Raw genomic sequence first — 14,250 nt, forward strand, 5'->3', positions numbered from 1 at the left:
GCCCGCCCCCCGCCCCGGGCGCGCGCTCCCGAGCCCGCCGCCCGCCCGCGGGCTCAGTCTCCCGGGGGCGAGGCCGGAAGGGGGACCCCGGGGCGCCATTCGGCCGGGCGGGGGCCCAAAATGGGTCCGGGGGCCGTGGCGACGCGGGCGTGGGTCCCCTCCCCTGGCCGCTCGCTCTCTGTGTCTCTCTCGCCCTCCCCCTCGCTCTTCTCTCTCTCTTTTTCCGCGAGGCCTACACGACGCCAGGGGTTCGGGTGCGTGTTGGGGAGGGGGAGGGGGAGTCCCAAAGGGCTCGGGAGACTGCGACAAAAAGAGGGTTTCGGGGACAGGAAATGGGGTGGCGGGCCGAGGGAGGGGGACCCGCCTCCGTTGGGTGTGTGATTTGTTGGGAGAGTGAAGGGGAGAAAGCGAGAGGGGCCGGCGGAGAGGGGGGGGGCAGCCGGGCGGGCGGGCCGGGCGCGGGCTCGGCTCCTCGGGGAGGAGCGCGCGGGGCGGACTGCGGACCGCGCGGGGAGGGTGGTGTCGGTCTGACCGAGCCGAGCGCGCGGCTCCCGGCCCCTCGAGCCGAAGCCGAGGGGTCTGATGGCCGCCGCGGACCGAGGCGGACCAGAGCAGGAGCTGCGGGAGCTGCTGCCGCCGCTGCCGCCGCCGCCGCTCTTATTGCCTCGGCCGGGGCCCCGCCGCCGCCCCGACCCAAAGCTCCGCGGCGGGCGGGGGGAGGCGGGGGGAGGAGGAGGCGGCGGCGGCGAGGGGGGTGGAAGGAGGAGGAGGAGGAGGAGGGATGAGGAGCGGCCGCGGCGGCGGGGAGGGCGGGAGCTGGTGGATGGAGGCGCCCCCCCCCCCCCCCACGGGTACCCGGGGAGGGGGTCCCTCTGCCCGCGCCCGGGACGGGACGGGCCTGGGAGACGCCCCCTCGCCCCCCTGGCTCGGGCCCCAAGCGGGGCCGGCCACGGGGGGAGAGGGGGCGTCTCCGAGCCGGTGACGACCCCTCGCACGACGCCAACGCTCCACCCCCCGGGCCGCGTCGCCCAGCGGCCCCCGAGGCCGAGCCCCCTCCCCCCTCCCGCGGGCGCCGCCGAGGGGCCGGGGTGGGCGGAAGGGGAGGGAGCGCGAGCCAGAGCCCGGACTTAGGAAATTTTTCGAAAAGAAGAGAGAGACAGAGAGAGCTAGAGAGCAGGGAGTGTGGAAGAAGCGAGGCGAGCACGAACCAAAGGACAGAGCAACCGAAAAGGAAAATGTGTCCAAACACACACACACAAATACTCAATAAAACTCCACACTACACAACAATGGTGGTGTCTGGTGGCGGGGAGGGGCGGGGGTCTGACTAGATGAGCCTCTCCTCGCGCCCCTGGCGCTGGGCGCCATGGCCCGAGCCGAAGGCACCCGAGGTCCCGGAGCGCTCACGGCCTCTGCGCTTGGCTCGGCCGCCCACGAAGGAGAAAAAGGCGCAGCCCAGGAACATTCGGAAGCAGCAGATCGCCCCGAAAAAGAAGCCGCAGCCGCGGCCCTGCTCCGGGCGCTTCTGCAGCAGGAAATCGAGCACCCACGCGGGGCTGCGCACGGAGAGGACCGGGAAGGTCAGGAGCGGCAGGTGGGCGCTCAGCGCGCTGATCTTCAGCAGCCCGGACCCCCACACGGCGCCCCTGAAGCCCCGCAAGGCGTCGAATAGGTCGTCCTCGTCCTCGTCGCTCGAGTCCGTGTCCCACTCGATCCAGATCCTACTCGTGGCCCCGGCGCCGGCGCCCACGCCGCCCCCGCCGGCGCCCTCCGCGGCGCCCTCGTCTGCGCCGCCGGCGGCGGTAGCGGCGGCGACCTCCAGGCCTCGGGCATCCTCCTGGGCTTCTGGCACCTTCTTCTTCTTCTTCTTCTCCTTCTTCTTCTTCTTCTTCTGCATCTTCTCCAACTTCTTCCTCTCCTTCTCCTTCTTCTTCTCCTCGTTTCTTCTCTGCTCCAATAGCTTCCTCTCGATCTTCCGCCGCTCCTTTTCGGTCAGCAACTTCTCGGAGGGCGCCTCTTGCTCCGGCTTCTTGGGGGGCTTCTCGGTGTCCCCTTTCTTCCGCGGCGCGCGCGGCTCGGCCAGCGCTGCAGCCACCGCCGCAGCTTCGGCAGCCACCTCGGCCGCAGCCAACGCTGTCTTCCTCTCGCTCTCCACCGCCCAAGCTTTGATCTTCATGGCCATCTTCAGCATGGTGGCTCGGCCACCTCGGGGTGCTTGGCTCTCGCCTGGCCCGGGCGCCCTGCTTGCCCCCGGCCTCGGGGTGGCTGGACCCCGTGCGCCCCGTGTCGGGGGAGTCGGCTGCGATCCCCGCTGCGCTGCCCCGGGGCCGCGGAGCGCGGCTGCCGGGCTTCGTTCGGGCTGCTGGGCTGGCTCCCTAAGAGTTAGCGCCAAAAAAGGGTGAGCAAACGAAAAAGGGGCGAGAACAAACCAAAAAGCACCCAACAACACGAGAAATCAAAAAGCAACAAGAAACGTCAAACAACTCAAAAAAGAAAAGTGCAGAGGCACGATGGCACAAGGTTGCTGTTACCCTCAGGCGCTCCTTGGTTAAGCTCTTGGGCACGCCAATGGAGAAGAGAAAAGAGAAGAGAGAGAGAATTGGGGGGTGCCCGGGAGGCGCGGGCAGGGCGGCAGTGCTGGGGCGCCCCTGCCCCGTCCCGGCCCCGGTGGCTATTTCCCCGCGCCGGGCGACTCGCACTTCCGCGGGAGGCCACGGTGCCCCCGGACTTACATGTGAGTGAGGTGCACTCACACGCAAGGCAGTGCCTGCCTGCCTGCCGGCCGCCCGCCGCCGCCCCGCGCTGGGACAGGGGTTCGCTCCAGCCGCGGCGCCGCAGCCCGGAGCCAGAGAGCCTGCGAGCCAGAGAGCGAGCCGCGCCGGGCCGGCCACCTGACGCAGCCCGCTCCGCGGTGCCGACGCGACTGAGTGTCCCCGCTGGAGAGCAGCGCTCCTAAGCAGCCCGATGACGCCCCAGCCTCTTCAGAGGACGGACCCACCGTGGCGGCCCCTATAAACCGAAGGGGAAGCCGAAAAATCGGCCCGCCGGGGACGCGCCCAAACGGGCCGCCGCGCACCCCGGAGGTGCAGGCCGGTGCGGGGGCCACGCGGGAGTGGGCGCGGGGCGCGGGGGACGCGGTGGCGGGGGCCGAGGGGGCGCCCAAGGCGGTGGGCGCCGGACCCCGCCTCCCAGACCTGCCTCCCAATTTTCGGTGAGTGGTGTAGCCCTGGGCGGCGTGCAAAGTGTGCGACGGCGGCGCTTACCCCTGCTGCGCGCCTCCTTACCTCCAGCTTCCCGGTTAGCGCGCGCGGGGACCGCCACCCACCCCTCCCTCCCGGCGGCGCGTGCCCGGCGGCGGGTCGTCCGATGAGAGGTGTTATGTGAGCGCGAAAAACGAGCATCGCAAGAGCAAGCAGGCGCCGGCGACTCGAGAGCCGAGCGGTGGTGGCCGGGGCCGCGAGGTCTGCGCCCCCGGAGTCCTCCTGGGCGGGACAGGTGGCGGGTCAGGGCGTCCCGGCTATACGAGGCCGGGCCGGGGTGCCGCGGGGGGATGCTCTGGAACAGATGGAAAAGTAGTTTATTGAACACGAATTTGTTTGAGAATTGTTTAAAGACTTTCAAGTGTCCCACCCCAGCCCTGTCCCATATGAGGATGCGGTACAGCGTGGTGGGTGAAGAGCAGTCACACCAAGTTCTCAACGACTCGGCCGCGGCTCACTTTTCCTGGGACCTTGGTTGAGTCTCCTGGTTGAGCCCTGCGCGTGTCTGCTTGGGTACAATTCATTCATTCAGTCAATAAAAGTTTGGTCCGTGCGGCCCACCTTGGGCCCAGGTGAGTCAAGAGTAGCCCAGCCGTCAATCTAAGACTTGGCAACTGCCTTTGGTGGGTCGCGGCTGCCTGCCGGTCAACCCCAATCCATAAAGTAGTCGTGAACTCTCTCCCCGCCTTTAACTTTCTTTCACTTCGAAACAGTAAAACTTTGGATGTTTGGGGGGATAGAAAGAAAGGAAGAGGCAGCCTACTTGTAAATGGAAACACAGCTAACATACCTAGGGGGTGGGGGGATTGTTCGGTTTGGTCAGAGGCCTTGAGTAAACTGTCCAAATAGTGTTGTTTTCTTTGAAAATAGACACTGTTAACCATTCAACGGGACTGCTGCAATCCCCCGCTTCTCCTCAGTTTGCTCAACTCAAAGTAAGAAAAGTTGTGTCACATGAAGATGTCAGCTATTATTGTTCTTGGCCCCATTCAGTACACCTCTACCCCCCTTCTACAAGGCCTCACTTTATGGACCTGAAAGACAGCGGAGGGCAATTCAAAGCCAGCAGACAACACTTGGAATTAAGAACAGGAAGCGAAATCTTCACGCCAGACCCTCATGATCTACAACTGCTACCTCGCCTGACTGCGGCTCTCAGACTCTCTCGAACTCTGCAGAAAAGTCGCTGTGCTTTGCCCTTTCCTCCTCACATCCAAGTAAGCCAGGTCTTGATCACACTCTGGATATGGTCTCTCCTTCTTACACAAAAATGCACCTTCTTTCGACAAAAACTCAAAGGAACTACCGTTCGTCTAAACAAAAGCCGATAAAAATATTTACCCTATAGACGGGGATGTTCTCCTAGGCAAATTCGACAGTAAGGCTGTTTGCAAAGATCATGACACAATCATTCACCAACTAGACTAGAGACTACCTAAAGACGGGGCCCAAGTTTTATACCTTTATATCTTAAATAAAAACCTGTTGGTTGAATTTGATTAATCAACTGATGGTCATTTTTAAAAACTGGTGAAGACTTATAAGGAGGAGGAATAGGCCAGAAATTTTTGTTCTTCTCCATTTGTTCCAAAGCATCTTTCCTTCCTGCTTCTAATGTGGCAAAGCGCAAATACATCGTATTTAAGAGCAAGAAGGAAAATGGTAACCAATACAACCTCGATACTTATGCCAGTAGCTACACATTACTACAATGAATATAATGAAGGCTCCTTATTTGGAAATCCCTGAGTTGGGTTACCATCTCCCCCCTTTTAGATAAAGATCACACCTGAACTTTGAAAGGAGTGAAGCTGTCCCATGTCATATACTGACATATATTCCAGGCAAGGCACAGTCGGGACTACTGTCCTAGAATGAATAAAGCAAGGTCTGGCTTCAGTCATTTCAACTTCTAACCTGGCAGGCCATCCTTGAAAAAAAAAATTTTGTTAAGTGTAGGTTTCAGCTATATTTTATTATGACCAACCACTGATGGACAAATAAAGCATTTACTTTGTAAATAAACGACAGCAGGTGGAATCAAGGGTTTACAGGTAAGCAAAGGCCACTAAGAGCTCTGAAACACAAGCTCGTTTGCGGTCTGTTCAGCTTTCTGTTTTCACCCGACACAAAGTGAAAGATGAGATTTTTACTTAATTGGCGTGGTGAGCTGATACTGTCTACAGTTTTCAGTCTAGCATTTGACCTACCTGGGCCTTAAACATTTTAATAAAAATTTAAAAAAAAAAGGCTCTCAGGTTTGGAGGCCACCATGCGTGACCTTTTCATATGAATTAGTAATTTATTTTAATAGGTTGTTACCATTTTAAGCGCCTGGTTTATGCTTTGCGAGTGAGCAATCCATTAGCATAATTCTTGGAACAGTCCAGACTCTAGAGTTTTCCAGTGGAAGGGGCCTCTGTTTTGGCTCAGGGAGAGATGGAAGTTGTGGAAATTTTAATCTCCAGAGAGGGGCAAAGGGCCAGAATGTCCTGGGTGTAAAATGCCTGGTTCAGGTGACTTGCTTCATGCCAAAGCCAGCAAGTTGGGATAATAACACAACCGTAACCTAAAGCACTAGGTCACCTCACGATACAACTTGGTAAAACAGATGGGGGTCCCACCACTATACACAGGGCCGGCCTAGCAAAAGCTCTTTCCAACAATGCAGATTTTACAACAATGGATGGATTCGCATGTCATGTCGGGGTTTGAATTTTGTGGTCTTGTAAGTTTCGTATTTATGGGTGGATGTGTTCCCTGGCTCTTTTGCACCTTCCTGTCTGAGAAAGAATGCCTCGTCTGCTCTTAAAAGAAACGGACTCGTTATTGCTTAGCATCTTGAAAACATTTTTACACTTAATGATGTAATTCAGTTTTTGGACAAGGGTGTTCTTTTTGGCCTTTCATTAGATGGGGTCACTGTAAGATCCCAGAGAAAACAGAATTATAACATTATTTTAATAGCCTAGGAAACAATAAATAGGTTTCCACTGAAACAGAAACCTTAGCTGTAAGGTTTTAATAATAGCGCTTAGCACTTCAATGGTGCTTTCTGTCTTTAAAGCACATTTCGCACTTTATTTAATTAGAATTACTGAAATTGTTGCAAATGAATGTGGCTTGAAGCCTGCACGATACCGATGAGGAAGCAGGAATTGTAAAAAGCGTTTTCCTAGTTCCAATTAATCCCTGGTGAGAAGGTTCTATTACTTAGGACCATAAAGTTCTTAAAAATCTAATGTAGTGATTACCTAGGGCATTTTTTTTTCCCTTGTCATATTCACTAGTTAATAATGGCAACCACAAAGTAATCCAAAACTGGCATTCAGAACTAAACATGGTGCTCAAGTTAGTAAAACTTCATTTCAAAAGCCCTGACATTAAGGGACTAACTAACTACAAGGCCATATGAAATCTCCCGATTTAATTTCTATCAACTAATTTTAAAAATAATTTGTTTTTAATTTAGAACATACTCGAATCCAAACAAAATATAGGGGCACATTGGCCAATGTGTTTGGACCCAATTTCTTGAGCCATTGGCTTTGAGATACCAATCAAACGTCTACTTAAAACCACAGTTCACAAAACGAGGGCAGCTGGGACTTCTGTGCCTTTATGGATCTTCCTTGACTTTGACGTGTGGACACCATCGAAGAGAGAAACTTCCTGGTCTCCATGGATGCCCGGTTCCCAGGACGATTAGTGCCCTTCTCACAACATCCCCAGGAGCCCCAGAGTAAGTGGGAGTAGACTTTTACCAAAGCCACCATCTACTTTAAAAGGGGGAAACAATAAAGTAGAGACTACGTGCATTACAATGTTCCTTTTAAAAACTTAAACCTAAATAATATGATACATATGGTAGCCTTGAAAAGATTCTAGATGGATAATTTGGATTAGGGGCTTACTGACATCAACCACAGACCAATGGACCCACTTACTGGAGATCTTGGGGCGGGGACAAAAAGATGTAAATTTGTTACCACTCTATAGCAGGAAAGTTACTTTTCCTAAACTAAAATACCTTTAGCCTCCCTTGGGGGCGGGATTTCACGAGGACTAAGGTGATGGGAAAGCCTGTTGCTTAGAACTTTTAATTTGGCCTTGAGGATGGGAACTCATCCAGGATGGGGAATAATGCAGGGAGGACTAGTTAAAAACAGGTGCAGGTCAGCTAACTTTTGTTTTTATTTACAAGATGCCTTATTTAAATGACATTTTGATCCAACATCTTACTTAACAAGTACCAACAGGAAAAAACAAAACAAAAAGCAAGTTGGCGCAATCAAGAGAGTCTCAAAGTCCTAATAAGATCTCTGTAGATAAAAGAAGCTCTTTAATTGCTCTGATTTTAAAGATTTTACTTTTTTTTTTTCTTTTAATTGCATTCAATTCTTCAAACTTAGCCCCATATGATTAAGAGTTCAGAGCGTTAAACACTCTGGATGAATCAGGTAATAAATTTCCTTTCATTAAATGCTGCTTTGTGTATACATATATACATAGGAAACAACTGCTAAATACAACTTTTACATCTTGGGGTTTTACTTTATTTACCTACCAACCAAGCATGGGTGACCGTTTTCAAACAGGCTTGCACTTAGTTACTAGCCTCAGTTTGGGACAAGTGAGATTCTGACAGGGCTGTAGGTGTCACCTGCCTTCTTAGCTGAACCCTCCTCTCTAAACCCACTTCCGTCTGCTGTTGGTAAACCCGGAATTAAGCAATTAATGGGACATAATTAGTCACACGTTTAATTTATCTAAAAATGTAGGTACCTTTTCATCTGTCTGTGTTTACCCACACACGTTGAAATTGAAAAACGTGTAATTATAGTTTAGCTCCACCCCTTTCCCCGGGTCTTTATTTTGAGGGGGCACAAATGCTTGGCTCCCAGAGGTTGAAGGGCAGCCTCCTCCTTTGCACGTGGCTACACATAAGTCCCAGCCAGAGGCTGTGCCCGCCACTCCCTCCCTCACTCAGCACTTTATGGAAGGCTTGGCAGCCCGCACAGCCCCCTCCCCGACAAGTCAGGAGCCCACTCGACTCAGCGGAGCCCAGAGGGCACTGTGGCTTCCTAAGGTCTTTGCCGACCTCTGGAAGTTAGGAGGAGAAGACTATCCAGCCAAAGCATCAGACATTTGCAATCAGTCTGGGGATCAGATGAAAAGGAGATGTTTTTATGAGCTACAGACCTCAGCTTTACCCACACCCACGTCCCGGGGTCTCTGCCCGCCGCCCAGAAAGGGGAAAGAGGCCTCTGCCCGCTTTCTCCAACATTCCTGTCTCTCAGTCGCTTAAGTCTCTACTACCTTCTCAGATTACGGCTCCTTTTGTGCTAATTACACTGAAAAAATTGAAAGAATGTCGCTGACTTTACAAAGAACACAAAGCAAGGCTTGCTTTAAAAACTAAATATAGCCAATTTCTTTCAGAAGGCAGACAACTCAGCTTTCAAATGATCTGTACTATGTGGATTAACTGCAGATGGACAGTTATGAAGACCCAGGTAACAGAAGGGAGGATACATCTAACATGTGTGTTGCTCCGGGGGGGCCATTTACATGAAATCCCAAATCTGGTTAATGATCAACTTTCCCCACCCCACCCACCAGCACTTCATTGTAAATTAAGACTTGCCACAGGGACTTCCCTGGTGGCACAGTGGTTAGGGCTCCGCGCTTCCACTGCAGGGGGCGAGGGTTCGATCCCTGGTTGGGGAACTAAGATCCCACATGCTGTTCGGTGTGGCCAAAACTTAAAAAAAGAAAAGACAAGATTTGTCAATGATGGCAGACTAATATAAGCTACCATGAAAAAGGAAAGGGATGGAATGCCAATGTGTAGAAAGCTATGTATTACGCAGGTAAAAATATAAATGAAAGGAAAAGAAAGTCTAACTTCTCACTCCGGGAGGCTGTGGCTGCCAGAGAATGAGAGGATGCTGTTTCTGCAGCTCCTGTTCGCCATTATGTAAGAAATGGTCTTTTAAAAGGAGAACTGGGAAGTGTCCGTTACTGGCCAAGAAAACTATGGATGACACCCCCGCCCTCCCTCTATGAAATCCTCTAAGGGTTAATAGGTGAACAGTAGCAGCTTGGAATGATTTATTTTTCTAAGGAACATTAAATACTGAATTGCTCATGCTGAAATAATGCCACAGCTGTGACCCTTAGGGCTGAATTTTGGACACCGGCACAAGTGACAGGTGTGCTCGATGTATGCCCAGCTTGGCTGAAGTGATGCCTAACTCAAGTCACCCCCTGCTCACCCCCCCCCGATTAATTGGTGGGGACTCTGGAGCCAGCCAGGAAAGGGCCTTTTGCCACGGAAGACCATGTGTGCTCAGCCGTCAACAAAAATGCCAGCCTTTGAGGGGGATGGAGGCCCTGCTCCCTGAATAGAAAACAAGAAAATCAAGACAGACCTCAGAAGACAGGGGAAAGAGGAAGTGGGAGCTGAGAGGTCTGATCAAGATCAGACCCTTCTAGGTTTTAAAGCAAACAGATCTGTCCTATAATTGGCTCTTGAAGGATTTTAGCAAACGAAGCAAGCCCAGGATTCTAGGAAATGTGTCACCAAAATTGGTATTATTAGAGGAAGTGGCACAAAGCTAGAAATACAGAGTCTAATCTGTAACATACTAATTACACCTATTTTTATCCCAGGGTTGCAGTGACCTAACACCAAGAAATGAAAACTCTAGAAAACTAGCCCTTCACGTATACAAGACATGAACACCCTGAGGGCAGGCGCCACAGGGCAAAGGTTTCACTGAGTCCTTTAATCTGACCTGGGGTTAGAAATCAGCAGTCACGAAGGTAGCCAACTTTCGAGGGAACTTGGCAACAGTGGAGGAGGGCCAGTGAGGCTCCAGACCAAACCTTGGGAGCTCCGGTATGAAGTCAGCATGCTGGTAAGAGGACAACTCTGGAATGTCAAAGTCTGGCCTGAGCAAAATGCCTACGGGGTGTCCTGGTCTGCAGAGGGCAGAAAGAAAGCTCTGCTGAGCCGAAAAGGAGCCTAGATGAAAAAGCTTGCGTTGGTCCATCCCACCAGCCACACAAAGGCCCTGATGCCAGATGGCTGACGGACAGAGAACCACCTCCAAAAGTTGACAGATCTCCCACTTTGGGGACTGGTTCCAATAAGGATGCTTCTCACTATGATGGCTGAAGGCATCAACCAGCTTAAAGCAGCATTAGGTTTTTTGCTTCCTTATCCTGAAAAGACAAATCTCTACCTTCTGAGTACCAGGACATTTTCATAATTGTACTCTCCGCTTCAAAAAGCCTAGCTGTGAAAGAATCTTTCAAAGGAAGTTGATATAAAACTTAGTTGGGACCCAAAGACATCTAATCTGCAAGTTAAATGGATATTCCATGCATTCATAACCATTCAAAGCATCCTAGTGTCTAGAAAAACCTAACTGACCCCATCCTATCATGATGTTATTATTAACCCGGGCCTCAGGGGGGCGCCCTAGAGCAGGGGAACTTAAAGTCATTCTCAGCCTTAAAAGTGAATTTCTTAAACGGTTTTCTATTAGTTAAATCAGTAATTAGTCTAAATACATCATTTCAGTAATCTGCCATGAGTCAGTTGAATGCAAAATGGGGGGAAAAACTGTGGGCTAACTAGGGTGATCCCCAAGGATACAATGTTTTAATCTTAGATATAAGATAACTTTATATTTCATTTGCCTTGGACATTCTTAAATGTGTTAAATAGATGTGTATTCCTCAACCTGGCATAACTACATATCCTCTAGATTTACTGAGCGTACAGAAGGCAGACAGGGCAACTTTGTGGAAAAAAAAAGAAGAAGAAAGAAGAAAACTAAAGAATAGAACTCTACAACAAAAATGTAGTTTCTAAAATGGATGCCAAAGTAGAAAAGATATTGAGAGAAAAATATATGTGTATTTCAGCAAAACTACAAACACACCAAAACAGGTACCAGCAGCATGAAAACCCCAGGGGAACAAACCAAAAAAATCACTCTAATTTATAGTAACTGAACCCTTGGCTTTACCTTCCTCCCAACACCTGATAATTCTGTGAAATCACCCAGCTGTCACTCTTTTCCTTTTAGAAACATGACACTGATTTGTCTTTATTAGAATTCAGAGGTCTGCTTGATGGGGCCCCTAATAAATGTAAGTCATCATCACTTCTTGACCTTTTTTCCCGGGAAATTCTCGGTACGCGGTTAAACTGCTGAAAACATATTTGCAAGGTTCTGTGACTGTAACATAAAAATAAAGGATCAAGGCTGGGTGGCTTTGGAGGTCTGAGCACATCTGGGCTCCGCCCTGCCTGCACCCCAGAGGGAAAATAAGGCAGATCGATTAGAAACAGCATCTGGGGGTAATAGCAACGCTCTGCTTTGGGCTGAGCTGTCTGCAAATAGGAATGCTCTGCACAAGACTGAAGTACAGGAGGGGGTGTGCCAAGGAGCCCTTGCCCCTTCCTCTGCCCCTCCTAGCGTCCCCTTCCTCCCCCACCTGCCTGGCTACTGAGTGCCTTGAAAGAGCAGGAAAAAACCCTGTAGCCCAGAGAGCCTCAGTTAGCTATCCACATGAGAAAGAAAGAAAAAGATTGATGATGGAGTCCTAGTTATGGTGACTTTGAGATAAAAGGATGGGGGGCGGCTTTTCCAAGAAACTGAATCATGACGCTTTTTTTTTTTCTTTTTCTATAAAAGCAACACTTGTCGTCCTTATTTGTTCACTGGCTGCACTGGGCTGGTGGTACCCTAAAACAAAATAGGGCAGGTGGTCTCAGCCTTCACCACATCCTAAGATGGCCTCAGGCACCAGACAAATCTAGACCCTGACCGTGATGTTGCCAAGAGCCTAGTCATAAAGACTCCCCTCTGCACGCCTGCCTGTAAAGACTGGTGTCCCTACCTCCCCTCTACTGCAGACTTCAGATGGCCACTGCAGAGAAAGCGAGAGGGTCTATGACATCTTATTCGTGTCCCCTCTACTTCCTCATTCCTCAGAGAGCAGAGGAACGGCTTCTAGGTCTGGCTTCTAGGTCTGTTCCCTCCAATTCCTAAAAATAAGTTTCCCTACAGCACTGGGTTGGGGGGATGTCAGGGTAGGTGGTCAGATGAGCTGTTTCTCAAATATTTGACAAACCGGCTGTCTGTGGACAAAACAACCAGTTGCTTTTCCATGATTGAACTTTCGACCAAATTGATTGGATGCTTTGGTGTCAAGAAGACAAAAACTCAAGTCAAAAAGATCACCAGAATAGGAAATTGTGGGCGACAAAAAAACAACAACAAAAAACAAACAAACAAAAACCATACTATAGTAGGAAGCATTACTTTTTCTAGCAACAAAAATCTGAGTTTTCAGGTTGTGCTAAATGACTCAAAATTCGCCAGTGAAGAGACGGCAGAGAGAATGGATTTTTTAAAAGGTTATACTGTTCCTATTTATTTGGCCTCGCTGCTGCCAGAAAGTGGCTTGGAGCCCTCTTTTTTAGCACTCTATAAAATGTAAATGGTCTAAATTAAGAAGCCATCTAATCTCAACCAATATTAATTCTGACATGAAAAATGAGACCAATTCTTCAAACAGGATTATGAGCCCCACCACCCGACATTAACCCATCACCTCACCCTGTTTCTCAAAGAACGGGATATTTTCCTTTTCCAAAGTGCCTATTTATTTCTAAGACTGGATCAAAATCCTCACACACTTTCCTTATTCCGACATTGAAAAGGTACAGCCTCCTAATGTGGGCTGCTTTGACACCCCCCTCACCCCCAACTCAGCAAGCTTTTTTGTCTTATTTGTCTTTTTTTGTGTTTTTTCCTCCAAACTAAAATCCCTCTAAAATATCTAAACACCCCAACGGTCGTAAGTTGGGATGCTGCCCCTTCCTCCTTGCAGACTGAACTGCCGGCTCCTAAAATTGTTTTCCAAGCAGAAAAGGGAAAACTGAGAAAAATAAAGATTTTTTTCCCCTCATGTTTTCTCCTCAACCGGTCCACTGAAATCAGCAGGATCACGGTTCCTCCGTCTATGCAGCAGGCAGAATCACCGTGCGTCCAGATAAAGAATTTGCCTTTTGGCTGGGCTCAGATGGGGACACTGCAGTTTTTCTAGAAAAAGGAGGCATCTCAGTATCCCTGCAGTACCGCCTCAGCATCCCAAGACCCCTACCCCTTCCCATAAGATCTCGCAGATGTTGCATTTGGCTTGTGAATCCTCTTGGTAAGTGCAAGAAATAAAGTGGCTTTACTCGGAAATGTCCATCGTTCACCTACCGCACAAAGCCCTAAGTCCCTGCTGTTTCATTATCCTCTACCCGGTAGTAATCATCAAAATCAGAAGGGCCTCCAGCAGCACGATGATTCAGTCAGGGGCATAAGGGATCCCAGGAAAATCACGGATTGTTTGGGAGAACTTGCCACATAGAGAGCCTCCCTGGGGAGAGGGGAATAAGGCCCCTCGGTGTTTATTGCAAGGCTGCGGGGTGCTCTCTCTGGGCGACATCACTTTTAACAGAGACATCGGGTAATTTAGTTACACAAAAGCAGCGGAGGTGAGCAGGGGTCAGATCATCTCTCCTGTTCTGTCCTAGAGGCTCTCCAGCAGCCTGCACTTGGTGTTTGCAAGGCATGAAAGGGTCCTAAAACGGAGGAGGGGGCTGAAATAAGGCACCTTCTATGCCTTTTTGTACCCCCCCCCCCCGCTCCCTCCATCCCTGGGGACCCGCGGGCAATGTGGATGCATGTGGGTGCTTTCTTCCTCACATTCCCAAGCCCAGGAGCTAAGGCTCTTTTCAGCTGAGAGACACTGCCAGCACGAATCCCAGGGCCACCTTCAGGGGCTGTCAGCAGCCCAGTTGGGGGCGGGGGTGGGTGGGGGTTCCTGAGGGCTCAATGTCTAAGGTCAACGCAGGGTGGGGGGAAGGAGAAATGGGCCCTTTCCCTGATTCTCGCTGGAGCTGAAAGAAACTGAT

At 50.8% G+C, this 14,250-nt stretch overlaps 2 protein-coding genes across 9 annotated transcripts in view; both read right to left on the reverse strand.

Annotated features, from left to right (window-relative positions):
- Positions 1 to 14,250, reverse strand: part of LOC114893754 (guanine nucleotide-binding protein G(s) subunit alpha) — a 67,270-nt gene that overhangs the window by 17,879 nt on the left and 35,141 nt on the right. The window contains exon 1 of one of the 8 annotated variants that reach the window (XM_029219474.1): positions 2,733 to 2,974. The exons of 4 other annotated variants lie outside the window; for them this stretch is intronic. The gene's annotated coding sequence lies outside the window, so the exon portion shown is untranslated. Of the gene's footprint in view, positions 1 to 2,732; positions 2,975 to 14,250 lie in introns of those variants that run through there. 3 more of the 8 variants (XM_029219475.1, XM_029219477.1, XM_029219472.1) reach the window with 3 other exon arrangements.
- The window catches only part of LOC114893755 (neuroendocrine secretory protein 55), a 56,939-nt gene that overhangs the window by 7,531 nt on the left and 35,158 nt on the right, over positions 1 to 14,250 (reverse strand). The gene's annotated exons all lie outside the window — the stretch shown is intronic.

Source organism: Monodon monoceros, unplaced genomic scaffold (genome assembly GCF_005190385.1).
Source record: "Monodon monoceros isolate NGI ecotype Baffin Bay Population unplaced genomic scaffold, NGI_Narwhal_1 Super_Scaffold_13, whole genome shotgun sequence".
NCBI lineage: Eukaryota > Metazoa > Chordata > Mammalia > Artiodactyla > Monodontidae > Monodon > Monodon monoceros.